Source organism: Calidris pugnax, unplaced genomic scaffold (assembly GCF_001431845.1).
Source record: "Calidris pugnax isolate Ruff unplaced genomic scaffold, ASM143184v1 scaffold34, whole genome shotgun sequence".
Taxonomy (NCBI): Eukaryota; Metazoa; Chordata; class Aves; order Charadriiformes; family Scolopacidae; genus Calidris; species Calidris pugnax.
The window spans coordinates 4,947,150-4,968,736 of NW_015090771.1; the positions used below are offsets into that span (position 1 = coordinate 4,947,150).

At 49.0% G+C, this 21,587-nt stretch overlaps 1 protein-coding gene across 1 annotated transcript in view; it reads right to left on the minus strand.

Annotated features, from left to right (window-relative positions):
• Positions 1-21,587, minus strand: part of LEF1 (lymphoid enhancer-binding factor 1) — a 73,353-nt gene that overhangs the window by 49,768 nt on the left and 1,998 nt on the right.

Here is a 21,587-nt window from a genome sequence, read left to right on the forward strand (position 1 = left end):
GAGGGTGTGGAGTCCCCTTCTCAAGAAGCATTCAAAACCCACCTGGATGCCGTCCTGAGTGATGTGCTCTGGGCAACCCTGCTTTGGCAGGGGAGTTGGACCAGATGATCTCTAGAAGGTCCCTTCCAACTCTGACAATTCCGTGACTATGGGGGCAGATCCAGAGCCAACGCGACACGGGCACCAGGCTCCCCACTAGTGAGCCCCAAGGGGTGGTTTTGCTCTTTCCACGGCTTGTGCTGGGTTTCCTCTCCCATTCCAGCAAAGCCGAGGGGATGCGCAGCAGGAGGAGGAGAGGATGCCGCACAATCCCCATGGATGCTGCACAGGACAAAATGGCACCTTCTCCCCTTGGCTCGCAGAGCCCCGTGGGGTGGCAAGGCAAGGCAAGGGGCGTCCCACCTCCGGTGCCCAGGAGGAGCCACAGAAAGCCAAGCTTCTAATTAAGACCACAGCTTTGGTTAATTGAGTCCAATTCACCTGTGACATGAAGAGCCCCAATCCCATCAACAATAATGGAACTGCATCGGCTTACACCAGTAATGACTTCAAATCAGCAGCATAATAAAGCTAATTCAATACTTCTCCAGGTCCAGCTGATGAGGCTGCCACGGGAGAGCAGGAGGCAGCCTTCCTCTCACCACCGCCGACATCTCCTCTGGAAGAGAGGGCGACTCGAACGGACGGAGGGTTAGAAAGGCAGGAAATGTTAAAAAACAAAGTAAGATTGCAGTCACGAGACCAGGGCTTATTTTTAAAATGGAACTACTCTCATGGGCGACCCTGCCCGAGCCCTAAGGGCGAAGCAGCGCTCCCTGCGACTCCCTGCCAGGCTGAGGGAAAGCAAAAAACCCCCAGGTTGTGATGGCCCCGGGGGGGACGAAAGCGGGGCGACATGAAAGCTGCCCGGCGTGGGCAGACATGCAAATCGGCAGCTGCTAGGCCGCACCGGCAACCTCCTCCTTGCCACCGTGGGCAACCTCCTCAGTCCGTGGGCAACCTCCTCACTGCTCTCTCGGGTTTCGGAACCACTCTTTTCAGTGGTTTCCAGCGACAGGACAAGGGGCAATGGGCACAAGCTAGAACATGGGAAGTTCCACTCCAATGTGAGGAAGAACTTCTTTCGGGTGAGGGTACCAGAGCCCTGGAACAGGCTGCCCAGGGAGGGTGTGGAGTCCCCTTCTCAAGAAGCATTCAAAACCCACCTGGATGCCGTCCTGAGTGATGTGCTCTGGGCAACCCTGCTTTGGCAGGGGAGTTGGACCAGATGATCTCTAGAAGGTCCCTTCCAACTCTGACAATTCCGTGACTATGGGGGCAGATCCAGAGCCAACGCGACACGGGCACCAGGCTCCCCACTAGTGAGCCCCAAGGGGTGGTTTTGCTCTTTCCACGGCTTGTGCTGGGTTTCCTCTCCCATTCCAGCAAAGCCGAGGGGATGCGCAGCAGGAGGAGGAGAGGATGCCGCACAATCCCCATGGATGCTGCACAGGACAAAATGGCACCTTCTCCCCTTGGCTCGCAGAGCCCCGTGGGGTGGCAAGGCAAGGCAAGGGGCGTCCCACCTCCGGTGCCCAGGAGGAGCCACAGAAAGCCAAGCTTCTAATTAAGACCACAGCTTTGGTTAATTGAGTCCAATTCACCTGTGACATGAAGAGCCCCAATCCCATCAACAATAATGGAACTGCATCGGCTTACACCAGTAATGACTTCAAATCAGCAGCATAATAAAGCTAATTCAATACTTCTCCAGGTCCAGCTGATGAGGCTGCCACGGGAGAGCAGGAGGCAGCCTTCCTCTCACCACCGCCGACATCTCCTCTGGAAGAGAGGGCGACTCGAACGGACGGAGGGTTAGAAAGGCAGGAAATGTTAAAAAACAAAGTAAGATTGCAGTCACGAGACCAGGGCTTATTTTTAAAATGGAACTACTCTCATGGGCGACCCTGCCCGAGCCCTAAGGGCGAAGCAGCGCTCCCTGCGACTCCCTGCCAGGCTGAGGGAAAGCAAAAAACCCCCAGGTTGTGATGGCCCCGGGGGGGACGAAAGCGGGGCGACATGAAAGCTGCCCGGCGTGGGCAGACATGCAAATCGGCAGCTGCTAGGCCGCACCGGCAACCTCCTCCTTGCCACCGTGGGCAACCTCCTCAGTCCGTGGGCAACCTCCTCACTGCTCTCTCGGGTGGGAGCCAGGAGGAGCAGGAAGGAGTGAAACCCTCCCAAAAACGAGCAAAGGATGCGCCGCCGGGGGCCAGGGCCACCCCAAAATGGCCCCGGTGGCCTAAGGGGTGGGAATGGCCTGGCTTGGCCCCCGGCCGGCCCGCACAGGCCACTGCCTGGCGCACACAAATTTGTCTCTGCCTCCAGCCAAAAAAAAAGAACCAAAAAAAAAAACCACCCTAAGCCACCACTCTTCTAAAGAGACGCGGCATTATTTTAGAGCAGTCAAGTTATGACTGGCCTGATTTCCATCACACACGCTCTGCAAACATCTGCCTGTTATTTGAGGCTCCCGGCTCCACTGGGACAGGAGTTGAACAGGGTGGACCTTTGAGCCATCCCCAGCGTGCCCGCCGGGGAGTCGGGGTGGCCACCCCTCGCTCCCACAACCACAACCGGGTTTCTGGGCTTTTCCCTGCAATGCTCCCATCACAGGAGGGGCTCTGACCCCCTTCTCTGACCACAGGCAGCCCCCCAAGCCTCTGCCATCCACAGAAGGACCCCACCAGGGTCTTCCTTCCAAGAGAGACAGGGGGGCTCTGTCTTAGGGGTCTCTAACACATCATGTCATAGAATCATAGAATCGTCTGGGTTGGAAGGGCCCTTCAAGATCACCTAGTCCAACCATCAACCTAACTCTGACAGAAAAATAAATAAGAAATAAGCAATAAAAAAGTCACTAAACCATATTCTTGAGGACCATGTCAACCCGTCTTTTGAACACCTCCAGGGATGGTGCCTCAACCACTTCCCTGGGCAGCCTATTCCAATGCTGAAGAAATTTTTCCTAATATCCAATCTAAACCTCCCCTTGCACAACTTGAGGCCATTTCCCCTTGTCCTATCTCCTGTGACTTGGGAGATGAGACTGACCCCTGCCTCTCTACACCCTCCCTTCAGGTAGTTCTAGAGCGCGATAAGGTCTCCCCTCAGCCTCCTCTTCTTCAAACTAAACAACCCCAGCTCCCTCAGCCTCTCCTCATAAGACTTACTTAAACATCACTTTTTGATCCTTCAATGTTGGCTTTTCCTATCATTGTGAAGCAGAATTCCCCAAGCGTTGGATTGTTCACCCACTAATAGGGAACGTGAGCTGGGTTTAGACCGTCATGAGACAGGTTAGCTTTACCCTACTGATGATGTGGCACCTTCAGGTTGCCCACTGTCTTTTCACAAGCCAACTGTGAAAACCTAGAGGATCCCAATTAGATGATGTTAAATGCTGCCCTGAACAAGAACGAACTGCTGCCAGCGAGAAAGTTATCCTGGGGTTATCAGACTGCTCCCTCCCTACTAAGAGATGGCAAACTGGTGTTTATTAGAGGCTAAGCAGGCCAGCTTTGAGAAATCGTGCCCACCCCGCCATCCCGCAAGCTCCAGCTTCCCGGGGGCTCCCCAGTGGCCGCAGGACGGAGCACCAGCTCCTTGCCATCCATCTCCCCACCATGCCCTCACCCTGGGGCTTAGCCCCCGCTCCATCCCAGCCTGACGCAGAGTTTGGCTGCTGGTTTTATTTGCTGCAAAACTAACCGAGTCCTCGGCGCTGCGGTGAGTTGACACAGGCTAAATCAATGAAGCTGCTGCTGTTGCTGGGATGCTCAGCTAGGCCAGATCAAAAAAAAAACCGACAAAAAAGAAAAGCCCCACACCGAGGGGAACCAGGCCCAGTCAACGCATTTATCTCCAGGACTTTCACCAACATATTGGAAATGGGAAAGGGAGATGGACAATGCTTCCTGAAGCAGCGAGGTCCAGGCTTGCTTCCCAGGGCAGGAAGGGCAGAGAGGACCGGCAGAGCACCGCAGCTCCCGTTCACCTCTGTTCCACCCTTTGTTTCCATCCAGCGCACACTTCAAACAAACACCAAAAAACCCCAAAATACTCTGTAAGTTGAGTTAAGGCACTTTCCGTTTCAGATTGGGTTGTTTGAGCGCTGTAAGTCTCCTCCCTCATCCTCATTCAAAACAGCATGTTTTGGAGCTTGTGCTTAGCATCCTTCGGGAAGGACACAGAGAGGATGACAATGCACCATATCCCTCGCATATCCCCCTTATCTGGGCAGGATTTATTATTTTGCAGTAATCTTTGCTCTGCATCAGCTGTCCCAAGGACTACTGGAATCCTGCCTCCAGTTCTGGGCTCCCCAGTTCAAGAGAGACAGGGAATTACTGGAGAGAGTCCAGCATAGGGCAACAAAGATGATGGAGGGATTGGAGCATCTCCCTGATGAGGAAAGGCTGAGAGAGCTGGGACTCTTTAGCCTGGAGAAGAGAAGGCTGAGGGGAGAACTTATTAATGCTGACAAGTATCTCAACGGCGTGTTGTCGGAGGATGGAGCCGGACTCTTTTCATTGGTCTCCAGTGGCAGGACGAGGGGCAACAGGCACAAGCTGGAACATGGGAAGCTCCACACAAATATGAGGAAAAACCTCTTTAGGGTGAGGGTGCCAGAGCCCTGGAAGAGGCTGCCCAGGGAGGGTGTGGAGTCCCCTTCTCTGGAGATCTTCAAGACCCACCTGGATGCAGTCCTGAGTGATATGCTCTAAGCAATCTTGCTTTGGCAGGGGAGTTGGACTGGATGATCTCTAGAAGGTCCCTTCCAACTCCAACAATTTTGTGATTCTGTGATCCTGTGATTCTTCCCAGTGGCTTTTGGGAAAAAACACCCCGGTAGGCAAGGAGCACATCCCATAGCCAGCATTTTGAGTATCAAGCCCCGGACCTGTTTTTTTGCCTCCGCAAAACATAAAATGTTTCTTTTGAGAGACTGACAATTACTGCTGACAAGCCTTCACCTACGGCTGGGAGGACTGGAGGAAACCAAAACTGGGAAAGGATGAAAGCGGCCCCGCACCACCCATCTGTAGCTGGGCAGCCTCCAGCTTCAGCTCAGCCCCTCATGCAGCCGCTCCGGAGGAGAGGTATCATGCCACGTTGCTCTTCACTTCAAAGAAGACAACCGTAAGGAGAACTATTAAAGCAATTAAAAAAAATTATCTTTAAGATGCAATCTACCCAGAGATGAATGGGAATAATTATCTAGCTGCAGATTTTTATGTTTTTTTTAGGGCAATAACTGGCTGAACATTTCTTCTGAGTAGAGTTACCTACAGTAACTTCTACCTTATCGAAAGGAGAGACTGGAGATATCCTTTTTTCACTTTGTGGGCCACATCTTCCATATCATATCTCTTAGTAACATCTATACTCCCTAACCCTTTTCCCGTTCAGTTCGTAATCCCATGAACGCCTCTGTAGCAGCTCATGCAATTGTTTACACAGAAAAAGCATGATTTATGTTTTTCTCAGAACAGCGAAGGCAGCAGCTCAGCAGCCCGAAGCGAGGAAGAGCCAGCCCCAGGTTACCCAGCAGCTGTCTGAGATCGCCTCCTCAAATTCCCAGTGAAGAGAGAGACCTAACATCAATACCCTTGCCTCAGCTAACTTGCATCTGCATACCCTGATTCCTTTATTCTTCCTCTTCTGCTCGGTTGTCCCATCTATGAAATGGATATTACACCGCACCGCAGATGGGAACTAGGCCCCAAGCCGAGACATCAGCTACTGGGCTGGATCTTGCATCAACTAGACTTTCCCAAATCCTTTGAATATTTGTATATTACAGGTATTTTTGCACACAACGTATGATCCGGATCTATTAATCACTTTTGGTTGGATAAATGTGTTTTCTGCTGTTGGAGTAGCTTCAAGAAGCAATACTTGCTCCTGTCTGTCTCCCACGTGCCCATGGGCAGATACCAGCACTGGCCCTCCAGAGCCTTGGGCTCCTCCCAACGGGACTCGAACACGCATGCTGGCCCCTGTAAACATCTTTAAAGATGCAACAGAAGCGGAAGAACCTCAAAGCCAACAGACCTTTGTCCAAAGAAGGCTTTTTTGGTTTCACTGCACCCCGAGATGTTGATCCTGAGGAGGCGCACAGAGCGGTTTAGCTTGTATATTGCAACTTTGAGGCATGATGCTCTTCTTTGCATGTCAAGGTTTAAGCCATGTGCTTGATTCAATCAAGACTCTTAACTGGTGTTTAAAAATTCATGAATCGGCTGCCAAAAAGGGTAAAAAAAACCCACTAATTTTTTTTAAAAATAAATTTTAAAATTTCCCTTGCAATTTAAATTTATTGGGAGGCAGGAGGAGGGGGGCAAATATCACCAGAAGGAAAGAGTTTGACCTTTTTTGGAGATTACGCATCTTTCACCAAATGCTTACAAAGAAATCTTGGTTCATATTTGTAATAACAAGGGATTATCAGGGTACTTAATTTACTGTTGAAGTCTGGAGCGCAGTTCGTACCTTCAGCGAGGTGCAGCCTAATCCCTGTGTGTGATTGCATTTAGCAGCGAGAGGGAGGTGTGTGGAGGGTGGGGAGAAGCAACTTTTATTGAAGACAACGCTTCAGGCAGCCCCGGAGCAGAGTGGATCCAGTTTGAAAAGAACTGGCAACCCTAAAACTTTTTGATAAGATAAAAATTCATTGATGTTGGCTCACACTGGGCCCACTCCAACTCTGCACTTGTCCTCTGTGTTTCCTTGGCATATCTGTTCCTTTCCTCTATCTGCTTTAGCATAACTTTATTTTTCTCTTTTATCTTTAGCTAACTGCACCCAGGGACTGGAGGGATTGATTTTTTGTTTTGACTTATTGTTTGAAGATCTGTAACTCAAAGCAGCTTCTTGCGCCTCTGATGTCTAAGCCTGAGCTGTATAAAAGGTAAAGCTCGTCCTGTGTACCAAACTGAGCGGGGATACCATTTTATAATCAGTCATCTGTGTTTTATTTTGCCTTTTTGGGAGGAAAACTATTTTAAGACTTTATAGGCAATAATACTTTAAATAAATATTCTCATGGCAGATACTACGCATGCCAGTTCTCTTTTTAAAGAGAGTCAGCTATTGCTCACCACTCAGGGGAAGAGGAAAAGAAAAAAAAAGTTCCTAATTAAAGGAGGCCATTATACATCAGAAGATATTTTGAGCATCACGTCACGCTACCGACAGCCCACTGCAGCCAAAATGTTACCATGCAAATCTGAAAAGGCTCTGGCTGGGGAGATGGGCTGCCACGAGGCTCCCCTAAATCCCCTCTGGGAGGGGAAGGCAGGAGAGGCGAGATGTGGTCCTCAATGAGACCTACTCCTCAACGAGACCTGCTCCTCAACGAGATGTGCTCCTCAAAGCTGCTGACACACAGCCACCCCTCGTCCCAAGACACGTAGGGATGGAGAAGGATTATTTTTTGTTGTTGTCAGCTTCCTCTGCCTTCAGAGGGCTGAACTCGGGAGATTTCTCCTTTTCCCGGGCAATTCTTCCCTCCCACCAAAAAAAACGCCACTAGGCTGTTTTGGAGAAGCAGTTCTTCAGGAAAAGGGCAGGCAGGTTTCTCACCACACGTATGCATTTCTGCAGAGGGTAGAGAGCCGATGGCCACGGCACGCATCGACTTTTGTTTACCGTCGCCCCTCTCCGCTCTTCCCCGAAGTTGCCCAGCTTGCTGAAATATGGTTACATATGCAAACATTATCTCCCAATTGTAACCTCATTTTCTGCTCTGCTGGACAGCGTGACCAGCATTTGTCATCTCGCCGCCCCCGCCCGCCACATCATTCATGTGTCTATAATTGTCATCAAGATGTGGCGTGTCAGCGGGGCTCCCCGCGCCCGCCGCTCCCCGTCTCCGCGCAGTCACTCAGGTAACAAACCCATAATCTCGCCCTGTTTTCATGATGGTTGAATTACACATAATTGTTTCTGCACAGTGATTGATTTCTGCCTGAATAGAGACCTCTGCCTTTTTTCAATGCGAGCGAGTGGCAGCCAAGTCTCTCCATCTAGGAGGAGGCAGCAGCCTTTGAAGAGATCAAAGCCAAGGCCGCGAGCAGTTGTGCGCCCTGGGAATATGGAAAGCCTTTATGCTCTCAACCCCATTTCCAACATCATGTTGGATTGCAGCTGCATTACATTCTGCCAGCATTCTTAATGCTTTTAGTATTGACTCTGACATCACCGATAGCTGTTTTAAAGTAACAAAAGCTGAAGGATGACTTATTTTCACAACTCCGTAATTGGAACATGCAAAGTTAGGGGAAGGGAGCATTTGTTTTTAATCTGAGATACAAAAGAAAGCACAGAAAATTATATAAGTTCCCTGAAATTAAAAACACGTTTTTCATATGGAAAGAACAGAGGGGGCATTTTTATAGCCTAGACCACACAAAATGAACTGATTATGCACATGCTTTTTCAAGCCTAAAGGCTGAAGTAAAAATACGATTGGGCAAGCGAGTCAAATTGGGAAAAAATATTGTGACTCATGGTACGTTTGGTGACTTTTAGCACCTGATGCAAGGCAAAATAATGCAGATGCCCAGGCTGTCCCCTCCCCTCCGCAGCTCCTCGCAGTGAACCCACAGTGGTTCGCTTTTACCCTAAACCAGACACACGGCAAACGAACGCTAAATCCCCATTAGCTATCTAAAAAGGTGCAGAATGATCTAAAAGCGTAAAATACCGCAAAGCTTCCTCTAAGATCCCCTCTCCCCCCCAGTCACACAGACAACTCGCAGGCTGCCTTAAAACTGCTCTTGCCACAAAATTGTTTTCGGGGGCATCGAATCCTCCCACGCTCCTCCTCTCTCCTCATCTGGCGTCGCCGGCAAAAACAAAAGTCAATCTCTACCAAGAAAGGCCCTCCTGCACATCGATTAAACACACATCGAAGCTGTCCTGAAAAAATATTTCCAGGGAACTTTAAAAAAACTTATCAGTGGAAAAGAGAGGGGGGGATAAGGAGGATGTAAAATGCAAGAGAGCGGGAAGGCGCAGCAGCTGAACCACTCTGTGTCTGTAAGCTGACCAGTCCGAGCACCGCTGCTACTTCCACAAACGTTGTTATTCATTCTAAAACCACTGAATAGGAGCTTTTAAGAGCAGTAATTTTGAAATATGGTAGCTGCCAGTGCAGCGTGCAGAGGGGTGAGGAAGGAAGAATGTGCAAATAAAGTATAAGCTGTAAAGAATTAAGCATTATAAGCTGTAAAGAATTAAACATTATGAGCACCCATGTATTAGCCATAAAAATAATTTCCTCTTAGCTGTATCGTTTTTCCTCTGCTGTTCTAACACTCCCTTTTTTTCCCTGTAGTCATTAAAACCCCGACTCAAAGACAACAGCAAAGGGATCTGCCCTCCCTCCCTGTGGACACAGAGCTTATGTCCCTGACATTTCAAGGCTGGGAAACTGTCTCGTTTTTACTTTGACTGTTTCTTAACACACACTAACCACACTGAGGCTGAAACTAGAGCCAAACGCAGCAAGCTCTTTACCCAGATGTAAAAGCTTATTTTTATTTTAATTTTTTTTTTTTAAGTATTAAGACAGAAGTCTTTTCTGTGTTAGTCCAAGGTTTGGGGGTTTTCTCCCTGCCTCTATCCTCCTGCCATCCCCAGCAAATTTCCTCCTTTTCTGTGTTAGTCCAAGGTTTGGGGGTTTGCCCCCCCGCCTCTATCCTCCTGCCATCCCCAGCAAATTTCCTCTGCACAGCCTGCTTTCTTACACCAGGACTGATTCCTTGTGGCTCTGGTGTTGGCTTTGATAACCGGAGGGATGCCGACGAAGCCAACGCCGAGGAAGGAGCGTGGCAAGATGCGGAGAGCTGGGGCAGTCACTGTAAAGAGAGGTGCCATGTCGGCCAGGGGGCTAATGTGGCTTCTGCCCGTCTCCACCAGGAGTCCCAGGAATCTGGAAACAAACATCAACCTCCAGAAACCCAACAGGCAATGCTCATAGCATGGCAGAGATCTCCAAAACACTCGCCGCTACGAAGAAACAGCAGTGAAGTCACTTTCAGACGGTGCTGCAAGCCTGCCTTTCGAGCGTCAAACCATTACTGTGATGAAAAAGTATGTTTTACAGCAATTACTGCTTATTTTCCCTTCCAGGGACTTTCTTTTGTTTGTTTGTTTGCAGGGGATTCACGTGCTACTTGATACTTTTGCTGGAAAGCTTACTACTTTTTTATGCTGTTCACTGAAATGTAAGAGAGACCCATTTAGCCCCCAGGAGGCAGGCAAAGGCTGTTGGCCAGCTTTTTGGGTGATGGTGTCAGGGAAGGGCCAGGACAACCGGCAACAAACCTCACCAGTTCCTCAAATCCTGATCCCCACCCAAAGTGACGCCCCGCACGACTGCAGAGAACTGAGTTTTAGGTCTGGCTGTGGTGCTGGGGGATGTGCACCCACCAGCTGTGGCCACCATGCATGTGAAGGAAAAAGAAGATGACACTGATGACGGGGGTAATAAAAAGACCCATATTTAAAGGGTGGGTGTCAAGAGGATGGGGCTGGTCTTTTTTCAGTGGTGCCCAGGGACAGGACAAGAGGAAATGGGCACAAACTTGATGACTATAAGAAGTTCCATCTAAACACGCAGAGGAACTTCTTCACTTTGAGGGTGGCACTATAAGAAGTTCCATCTAAACATGCAGAGGAACTTCTTTACTTTGAGGGCGGCAGAGCCCTGGCAGAGGCTGCCCAGGGAGGTGGTGGAGTCTTCATCTGTGGAGACATTCCAAATCCTCCTGGACACGTTCCTGTGCAACCTGCTCTGGGTGGACCTGCTTTGGCAGGGGGTTGGACTAGATGATCTCCAGAGGTCCCTTCCAACCCCATATCATTCTGTGATTCTGTAACCCCGGGGAGGTGATGCCACCGGGGCACGCTGCTCAAGAAACACAGCTACGAAGCTGCACTCCTGGGTATACATTAAAGTATGAGGGATTTCAGGATGCTCAGAAGTTTAAAGGCTCCACCTTCAAACCAGCCAGCACCTCCTTGGCAAACCACTCTTCCCACCAGAGCCTGCTGAGGCATGGACATCGCTGAGGCCATGGTGGGTCCCCACCGCGGATGGCAGAGGAAGATGGATGCCATCGCTGCCACGATGCCAACCCCCAATAGCTGCTTTGAGAAGCAGCAGAGCAAGGTCCTCTCAGCCTCATGTTAAACTACAGAAGACCCACTATGCCAGTGCCCAGGGAAGATGGCTGAGAAACTCTGGGTGGCTGTCCCCAGCCCATCATGGGCAAGAGCCATGAATCGATGGCAGCTTTCCTGGGAGAGGGAGCACACCATGTCGTTTATTTAAGCTGAGAGAGGAACAAGAGGCAAAAGTGGAGGGTACAAATAATGATGCTGAGGGGAAGGAGCCTGCCCTGCCCTGCAGGAGGACAGCAAACAGGGCAAAGAGTGGGAAGATAGCTGTGCTGCTGCCATGGCAAGGAGGGAAAGTAGGAAAAAGCAAAGTCTGCTTTTGGACAAACAGGTTTTAAGCTAGTAAGCACACCGTGTTGGTTATCTAAGCTAAGAGAGGGACAAGAGGCAAAAGTGGAGGCTACAAATAATGATGCTGAAGGGAAGGAGCCTGCCCTGCCCTGTAGGAGGACAACAAACAGGGCAAAGAGTGGGAAGACACCAGTGCTGCTGCCATGGCAAGGAGGGAAAGTAGGAAGAAACAAAGTCTGCTTTTGGACAATCAGGTTTTGAGCTAGTTTTTTTAAGCCCCCTCCTTCCTTTTAGTTAGAAACTTCAGTGGGATTGTTTGGTCCTTAATTGAAAGGCTGGGTATGAAATCCAGCCACAGCCAGTGTTGCCACCAACTTTCCTCTTATCTGTGCTAGTTTTAATCCTCTTATTCCCCACTCCATGCACATCCCAGTTTTTGCTTTTTCAGATTTCTGGGTTTTTTTTTTTCATGGAAAAACAAACTAAAACAACACAAGAAACGTATCTTAAAAAAGCAAGCAATCTTTATATTTCAGGTGGGTTCCTGAAGCGAACTCAGGAACCGTGGATTTTGCTCCCGCCCCTGCCATCACCACCTTCTAAGTCTCTGAACCAATTTTTGGGGTTTTTTCGGTTCCTTGTTTGCAGAAGCCTCCTCCCAGACCGTGGCTCTGCTTTTGGGAACGGAGTGGGGAGAGGCAGGAGATATGACATCCCCACCCCAACCTTACACGGTGCCAGCGTGGGCGCCAGGGATACCTCCCGGGAATTTGCCCGCAGCCACTGCCGGCGCTGCGATTTCCACGGGTCACCTCCCCACGCTAGACTCTACGTTGGGTAATTATACACAGAATTTACCTATTTCACGCTTAATTGCACAGGCACAAACTTTCGCTCCGCCCCCAAAACCAGCTATAACCTTACTACAGGCAGCTCTCCCAGTCCTGGCTTAACCCCTGAGGCTCAAATCTCAGCCCCTCCTGGGAGAAGCCACCAAGCCCAGCAGAAGGGAGGAGATGCAGGTGATGCATGAAAAGCCAACGTCAGCCCACGGTGGACTTCCAAGCTACGGGTTCCTGGGCTGTGAGACACCACCTCCAGAAGAGAAATGCAAAACCCACCCGCTCTTCAGGCTCTTCAGCTGACTGAACCTGAAAAGATGCTCTGCCAGGTAGATATTGGCCAGAAGGACCCATTTAATGGAGGAGGGCAGTGCTGCTGGAGCCAGAGCTGGAAGACAAACTCACAAAACCCCCTCTGGAAGCTCCTTCTCCTGCCCGTGCCCCACATGGCCGTTTCCGAACCAGCTTTGATTAAACCACATTTCCCAATTGAGTATTTGTTGTTCTAGCCCACTAGCCTGTAATATTCTCATTTACACACACCACCTCTGGGGAAAAGAAAAAAAAAAAAAAAGGAAGAATTTAAAGTTTCAAAGAAAAAGGGAAAGCTTTCTGTACAAGTTGTTTTGGGAGGGCCCTTGAATTAAAAAAGTTTTGAGCAGAACATTTTGACCACCTTTCCTAGAGTCTCTTAATAATTACCTCTTACAAAACATCAAGTCATCTTTTGCAGGTCATTCTGATAAGAAGCTTAGAAGCCCCCAGTTTTAAAAAAGAAAGTTTCCAATACTGCTGTCAAACTGTGTGGGGAGTTGCCTAATAAATCAACATTTTTTTGCTGTTCTCCTATTCCGACTTTTCCTTCTGAAGATTTACATCTAAAACAGAATCTCTGCACATTATCTTAGAAATATCCTCAAAATAACCGAGAGAGGGAAAAAAAGTCAAAAGAAACCCATAAAAATCCACACGCTTAAGAGCTAAGCTTTTAAAAAAATTATTTCTTTTTTTTTCCCTTTAAATCCAGCACAGCTTCCCTTTCTGCCTGTACTTAAGACGTGAAATAATGTATGAGGCAGAGGGTTTTAGAGTAACAAATGTTTTGAATCCAACATGCTGGGCTCCAACTTAATTTTTAAGCCGAATTTCAGTTGTGTGCAGCAGGAAACCAGGCAGTAGAGAACAGCCACAGATACAACCCGACACGACGGCGTTCGGAGGGCAGCGAAACAAGAAGCTCAGCTTCGGGGGCATCCTTTGGGGTAAATTATTTTAATTGCTTACGTTTCTCAAAATGGATTTCAGTGTGTCCGATATATGGCTTATTTCCTCCATATCCTCAAAAGCTCTCTCTGGAGTTTGCCTCAAACTCCAGAAACCAGAGACCCTAAACAACTCCCTGGATTGCGGCATCTTAACGAAGTTAAGACACATTTGCATTGCTGGACACGGTTTATCTGCATTTTAGCACATCGGCAGGGAAAAGGCCTTCTCCCCAAGCGCGGTCTGCATTTGACAAGCGTTGACACCTTTAATCATCACCTCCATATTGTACTTTTTTTTTTTCCTGCTAGACAAAGCTTGCCAATGCAAGATTTGGGAGGGATGAAGAAAGATCAAGGCAAGAAGATATGCCAAAACTGTGGGGAGACAACAGACGGTCGCAGAGATAAATCTCTGAGGCAGTTCTGAAACACAGAAAGAGGCAGAAAATTGAAGAATTAGAGCCTTATAGCATGGCTAAGTGACCAGTTACCGGGACAGAGTGTTGGTTCCGAGCAGGCGATGTCACTAGGAACCAAACCCAGAAATATAGGGATAGCTTTTTAGAGCTCATCACTCTCCACCTCTGAGCCAACAAAACTGCCCAACAAAAACCCCATGTTCCCCTTTGCCTGTTTTTTGGACATACAGGATGAATCAGACCGTTTCCAGACTGGTTTTCTTTGGGTAACACCTGCATCCCCATCCAGACCTCGGCTCCCCACCAGCAAAGGGGGAAGCTGAGCTGCCACCAGTATCAACGGGATTTCACCATCACGGTCCCAAATTCTGCGCTCTCTCCCTCCCCGTGGCAGGGTGGTGGGGTCTGCTGCAGCTCCCACAGGCCACGAACGTGGGCTCCTTAGAGCAGGAGCAGGGCCACCAAGTCGGTGCAGTGCCCAGCACCGCGCTGGACACGCAGCAGCAGCCTGCTTCCATCTGCTTTAAAGCTTCCCTGCTCAGCAAGCAAGGAGGGTGGGGGGGAAAAAAGAGGTCCAGCAAACAGATTTCTTCTGTTCTTTGCCAAAATTGCTTTACTAAAGGTCCCTTGCATCACGAGGACACACACGCACACCCCCCCCCAGCTCCTTCAAAGCTCCAGAAGGTACTTCATGGCAAACACTCCCGAGGGACTTCTCCCCCTGGGTGAAGCAGACCTCCTCGCTGACTTGGGCAGCCCTGGTTGAAGTAGGGACAGAGTACTAAAAGGGTTTGGATGGACAGACAGACACTTTTGGGAATTAACTGCTCTCTGGCGTGCCTAATAGCTCCTAACCAAAGCGATTCCCTGGTTTACGTGTTACAGCTGGCGACAACAGCACACTTACTTTTTAAGTTAAACTGCCCGTTTTATGAATATTCAATCAAAGCCTCGTAACTTCACACCTGTATTCTTTGCTGGCTAAGCTCATCCTGTTGATTTTATGCCTCAACCTCACCTATACCCGCAGCCACCTAAAGAAAACAAATGTCGAGTCGACCTCCCCTCCAGCTCCAGGGAAGTGCTCTTCTACACGAGGGATTTGGTATCTCTGAAGCTCACAGAAGAAGATACTTTAGGTCCTTCACCTCAACCAGAAGCATCAGTGAGCAACACCACCACCAGAAGCCAGGGGAGGGCATGCCACTTCTCCTTGGGCAGCCCAGATCACTTTTTCTTCCCACTTTAGGAGAGCAGGCAATCCCTGGCTGATTAGCACAGTTGGCGCACACGTTAACTCCCTCCTGTACTTTTAGCTCAATCCCAAAGATTCAATGAATGCATTTTTATTTAAGTGCTCAATCACTTTCTTGCTGAGAGGACGGATTCCTTTGAAGTGGGAAACCCAAACTAAATAAACATATCCACAAGATCCAAGTCTCAAAATAGAAGCCGTTGGGGTTGATAGATTAAGTCATCCTGAATGCAATTTTGTTAAGTGAATCTAATGCTTATGAAGGGCTGGAGAGACGGAGACACTAATCCCCAACTGCCTGGGCAGGAGCAGCACGCCTTCCCCCCAGCGTCCTGCACCGAGGGACCAAACCCAACGGCCAGATGAGAACGATCTTCACGCCCAACATGCCCTACAGCCCAAAGCAGCTTAGTGATAACCATCTGCTAGCCCACGGATAGGGGCAATTTGGGGTAAACATGAGTCATTTATGCACAACCAGAGCATCGTGGCACTTGGCTCCCCCCCAGCAGCAGGAAGGACATGTGCTGAGGACAACCTGCCTCCCACCAGGTGGAGAACCCGAAGAGCGCCCGGCTTGTGGCAGCATCTCCCTCTCACCAGGTCCAGGCTGGTCCATCCACGTGAGAGCACCCCGGGAGATCACAGAGGGCCACACGTGACACAGACCTCAGGCTGCAAGATGTTCAGGGTCTGTCCATAAAGCCTGCTCTCGCACGTGTGTCTTCTTCTGAGAGACACAGACCAGCCAAAAAAAAAAAAAAAAAAAAAAAAAAAAAGCGCATGCCTCTAATGGGACTTCAGAAATATTACAGCAGCAGCAAAGTGCTTTTGTGTGGGTTATTTCCTTCCCGTATCAGGAGGAGTTTTCCCTAACTATAAACAGAAGTTAAGTGCTCGGGAGGAGCCAGGCCTGCGGTACCCAGGCTTTTCAGCGCCTGCAGCCACGCAGCGCTGCCAGTATCTGGAAAAAGCCTTTTCCTCTTTTGATGCCTGAACCTGTGGAGCTTCAGGCTTTCTTCTTGAGCCATACCCTCCCTGGCACTTGCAGCCTGTAACAAGCTATTAACATTTTTTTTTTTTTTTCTGGGCTGGGATTAAGTTCGAGCAGAGGTGGCACAGCACCAAAACAACAGGAGTTGACATTTTGCTTTTAAACTGCCTTAAAACGAAAGTGCCAGCTCCACCTTTTGCAGCTGATATTGAATTAGCTCCTAGGTATAAAGAAAAAAAAAAAAAAAAAAAAAAAAAAAAAAAAAAAAAAAAAAAAAAAAGGAGATTTGGGACGTAAGCATACACACACATCGGTACACAAAAGCTCCAACTTTGATGATTTGTAATGGGTGGGGTTTTTGATTACGCCTCCGTTGAAGCCACACACACACAATTGCTGCCTCTGGACTGAGATGCCAGGAGAACGTTTTCTTTCCCCCTTGGCCCATTCACAATTAGACGGATTTGCCAATTGCATCCCCCTGACAAAGAGAAGGAAGGAAAAGCAGGAAGGCTGTTTTCTTCACCAGTATGTGCCCAACGACCACGCCAACAACAGGCACACATACACAAGGCTCTGCCTGGATGGTGCCATCTTACCACGAGCGACTGGACCAACCTTCAGACCAAGGCCAACCGAGAGGCACCGCATTAACTTCTTCTGCCCACCCACCATCCCTTATTTTTCCAAATGGAGAATCCATTTCACTAGGGGGCAGAAAGACAGCACCGCCAAACCCACAACCATTCATGGCTTGGATTTCTGTTCCACGAGAGACCTGGTAAGGCTGGTGGTACCTTAGACGGCTCGGCTGTGATGCTTGAAGTCAGAGCAGCTGATGGAGGCGTTTGCAGCAGCGAGGTCCCTCTGTCAGAGCAGAGAAGATTCCCCTTCTCCTCGCCGAGCCCTCCAGCAAATAGTGCTAAAATTCCTCCCCGTGCAACCGGCGAATTCTGCTTCCACAGAGGCGGGGAGCTCCGGGCTCCTCTGCACCCCCTCTCAAAGTGACTTCAGGAGCTCATGGGCATCATTCAACTTCATGGGGAGGCCGTGTGCCACGCAGGCTGCAGGCAGACAGTGTGACAGGACCACAGCTGCCTACAGCCCCTGGAGCATCCTGCTCCCGTGCCAGCTGGGGAATCAGTACTAAGCTCTCTCTGATGGGTGATACGGGAGCAGGAGCTGAACCCCGACATCTGTGCTACAAAGCCCCTTCTTTTTTGGCTGACCGTGGCTCCCAGCAAGTGCCTGCAACTGCCTGGTCAGCAGAAGCGAACTCTCAGGAAGAGACAGTATTATGAAAAATCAAGTGCGTGTCCTTCCGCAGCTCCCGTACGTTCCCCTTGGGGTCCCAAAAATTCCCCACAAGCAAGCGAACCAGCCTGCTTTCAGAGGCACAGCAAGACGCAGTGAGGGAAACAAAACCCTCTTCCTAAGGCTCTGTAGCCACTCATTCTTGCTATTTCTACCCTCATCCTTCCTCCTATCCATGTTATCCGCACAATTTTTCCTGGGGCATAAGCCCTTCAGGACAGGAGTTACCTCCATACCCCTATGCCCTCCAGAAGCACACAAGGAATATCCAAAAATTGGGCAGGGTAGGAGGGTTCTGCCTATAGACATCGTTCCTTGTGTTCAAACTCTCTCAGCAGAATGCCTCATCATTTTCAAATGGATATGCTGTGTTTTGCAAGTCGCTGTAAGGTTTTTATGGATTCTATCCTCCGATCTCTTTAACACCTCCAGCTGCTACAAAGAGACAGTTTAGCCACAAAGAAATAAACCCAGACCCCAAGAACAGATAAGAGCAGACAAAAGGGAGGTTGCAGAAATCCTCTGTCTTCACACAGAAAGTTTAATTCACTGGGAAAAAAGGGAGGAACAAAGACAAAATGATTTTCTGGATGAATTTAAGAGACAGAGAAATGACTCTTCTTCAGTCACCTCTTTTGTCCCCACGTTCCCATCACACAGATGAGAAAGGTTCGCTACCCCAAAACTAGCCTCGTTAATGAAAAAGTAAGAAAAAGCCACACGTGTAAAGAAAACAAACAGCTGTCTCCATCTCCCATCTTCAGTCACCCCCACGACGCTGAGAAACCACCGAAAAGATCTGTCGGGCGCACAGGATACACAGTCACCAGGTGTGACTGTGGTTTAGGTACCATCACGTGCCACTTCTCCTGCAGCCACCCAAACCAACTGCTCTGCTTCTTTACCCACCAGGCTATCTGATAAGAATTCCTACGGCGGCGCAAGACTCCTACCTCAACTTGTAATTAACACTCTCCTGCTCCTACAAAGCCCACTTGTAAAAGGCAAGTCAGCTGCCAGTGAAATAAAAAAAACAAACTAAAAAAAACCTAAAAAAAAAATTAAAAATTTAAAAAACAAAAGAGAAGAAAGGAAGATGATACCACTCTAACAATAACAGATTCAAGAAAATTTGAAATCCTCCTCATATATATCTTCCCTTCCACAAGCTGCACTGAAATTACTCTACAGTTTTCTTCTTCTCAGGCCTATTAGACATGTTGTGTCTGAGCACAGATTTGTATTTTTAATTTGACAGAGCAAGAATACAAAGCATTTGCCTTTTTTTTTTTTTTAAAAAGGCATTTTTTCCCCTGCATATATTGGTGAAAGTAACTTTGTTTGCCTTTTTTTTTTTAAAAAAAAAAGGCATTTTCTTCCCCTGCATATATTGGTGAAAGTAACTTTTTTCTCATTCCAAGAAATCTTTGGTCTCCCTGGGCTGGTGCAATGATCTGAGGCCACCCCTCTAGGGACCAGAGATGGTCCCCATCCTGGATCTGGCCGCCTTTGCCTGGGGGTGCATCCCACCCCCTCGGGGTGGTTTGCAGACAGTCGGGTCCTTCCAAAGGTTTGGGGGAGAAAAAAAAAAAAAACCAAACCAAACAAAAAACCAGGATTCAGTGCCCCAGGGTGGCTTTTTAATCCTCCCTGACACCTCCAGGCAACAGATGCATCAACACCAAGCGGCTTTGTCATGCAAATGGCAGGGCGCAGGTACACCAGGCACAAATGGCCGGGGGGACTGTCACCCCAGGGGAGACCACCACCTTGGCTGATCTCAGCTGCTCCTTGTGACCTCCCCCAGACCAGGCATGTCGCCCCCCCCCCACCCTTCCTCCCCAAAAAACAGGCGGTTGGGACCCTGCAAAGGTGAAGAGCTGTGGTTTAGCCACCAAGCGAGCCGGCGGCGTGTCATCTCCTGGATGCGGCGTTTTGATCTCGCACGCGTTTCAAACCCAGCTGTCAGCTAGGAGGGCTAACGAAGATTATAGTTCAATTAAACACCAAAAAAAAAAAAAAAAAAAATTACTTAATAACTCAAGCGTGTAGCCTTGTGGTTAAACTGAAAGAACTCCCGGCTTATGTCAACACGGCAGCCCTGCAACAGCACCCTTTTACCGAAATAGTGGTGCTGCTCTGACATGTGAGAGCAACGCTGGACTAAATCGGCCCCTCAGACGTTCAGAGGGGAGTTTACCATTAGAAAGCAGATGGGTTTTTACCCCCCCACTTCTTCCCCTCTGATTTACCCTGCTAGGATGGTTCCTGGAGCAGCCAGCCTCCCCAAAAAGCCGATATTCTGGGGGCACGGATGCCAGATCAGTGCAGCCCCCCCGGCAGGCACACGCAGAGAACATCCTCAGTGAGTAATTAAAGGGGATTTTGTCCTTCAAAGCCTTGCGCCAGCACTAGGGACTTCCTTAGGAAGGTTAACACGGGAAAGAGGGGGTAAAAAACAGGGCTGAAGTTTCCCGGTCCTCAACCCCCCCACTTCTTCCCCTCCAATATACCCTCCTAGGACGGCTCCTGGAGCAGCCAGCCTCCCCAAAAAGCTGATATTCTGGGGGCACGGATGCCAGATCAGTGCAGCCCCCCCGGCAGGCACACGCAGAGAACATCCTCAGTGAGTAATTAAAGGGGATTTTGTCCTTCAAAGCCTTGCGCCAGCACTAGGGACTTCCTTAGGAAGGTTAACACGGGAAAGAGGGGGTAAAAAACAGGGCTGAAGTTTCCCGGTCCTCAAAGGGGGGACAGATTTGAGTCTTGGTGACTTCTCGAGAAGCTGCATCCTTTTCCCCACGATGCATCTGAACCCAAGTTTTCTGTAGAGCAGGGTTTATGACAACAAATATCAACAGACCGTGGTCATCAGGCCTCACCCTGAACGGCTGTAGGCCTCTGGACTGTAATTTATACACAAACAAGGTCCTTTTTAATAACAGAGCTACAGAAAGCAATATAATGCACGAGTTTTTGCACCTTCCAAATGCAAACGGTGACATACAAAAAGGGCAGACCTGTGTGTTTCCCAGTGCCAAACCTCCCTGTCATTCCAAATCCCAACATCCACTAATTTAACAGGCTTTTCTACTGTCAAATTACCAACACGGATTAGGCCCCCTCTTTGTGTTTTTGAAGTCAAAAGCCACAACCCTGAAGAAAAATCACGAGCGTCGGGAAGCAAAATAATGCCAGTCGTTTGACAGAGACTGCCAAGTGAAAATCCAAGAGCCAGGAAGACGGAAAACTGCCTTATCACAGGGAAACAAGAGCATCCAACTTCTCCTGTCACAGCACACACAACTGCAGTGGCATTTTTGCAGCAGGATGCCTACAAGCACATTTGTTTCCTCCTCCACTAAGGTTCCACTAATATAATTTCCACAGCTCGTTTTACCGTTGCCTCGTCATCCCTCTACACATACACCAAGAGGTTTACAAACACAAATGGGCATCTACCATCCGAAATTAAAAGTGCACTAAAATCCACCACACGTGCATCTACATCGATAGAAACAGAGGGACCGACCCGGCAGAATTGGTGCCCGCCACAAGGTAAAGGAAAGCTGTAACTACTGCATCACGGTTGATATTCATTCCTAAATGACCATTTCACAATTTGTGTCTGAGGACAGAGTTATGTTTCGAAGCCATACTCCCAGACACATAAAGCATTCATGCAGAGCAACTGACGGCAGAAATAAATACCAATACTGCAACGAGCAGTGCCGTATCTGAAGGCAAAAAAAAAAAAAAATTAAAAAAAATCCAATCTTTTCATCTTACTGATAAGCAACTTCAGCAGCTCTGCTTCCAGCCCTCGATTTTCCTCAACAGATGAAGAGTTAAAGCCAGAAAATTCACATCTGTCCCAGTCACTACAAAGGCGGCATTTACATCATTCTGCTATACGTTATCCTAATGTCACAAACCAGGGCTCCCCCCCCTCAGCCCCCCCAGCTCCCAAAGCCCCCC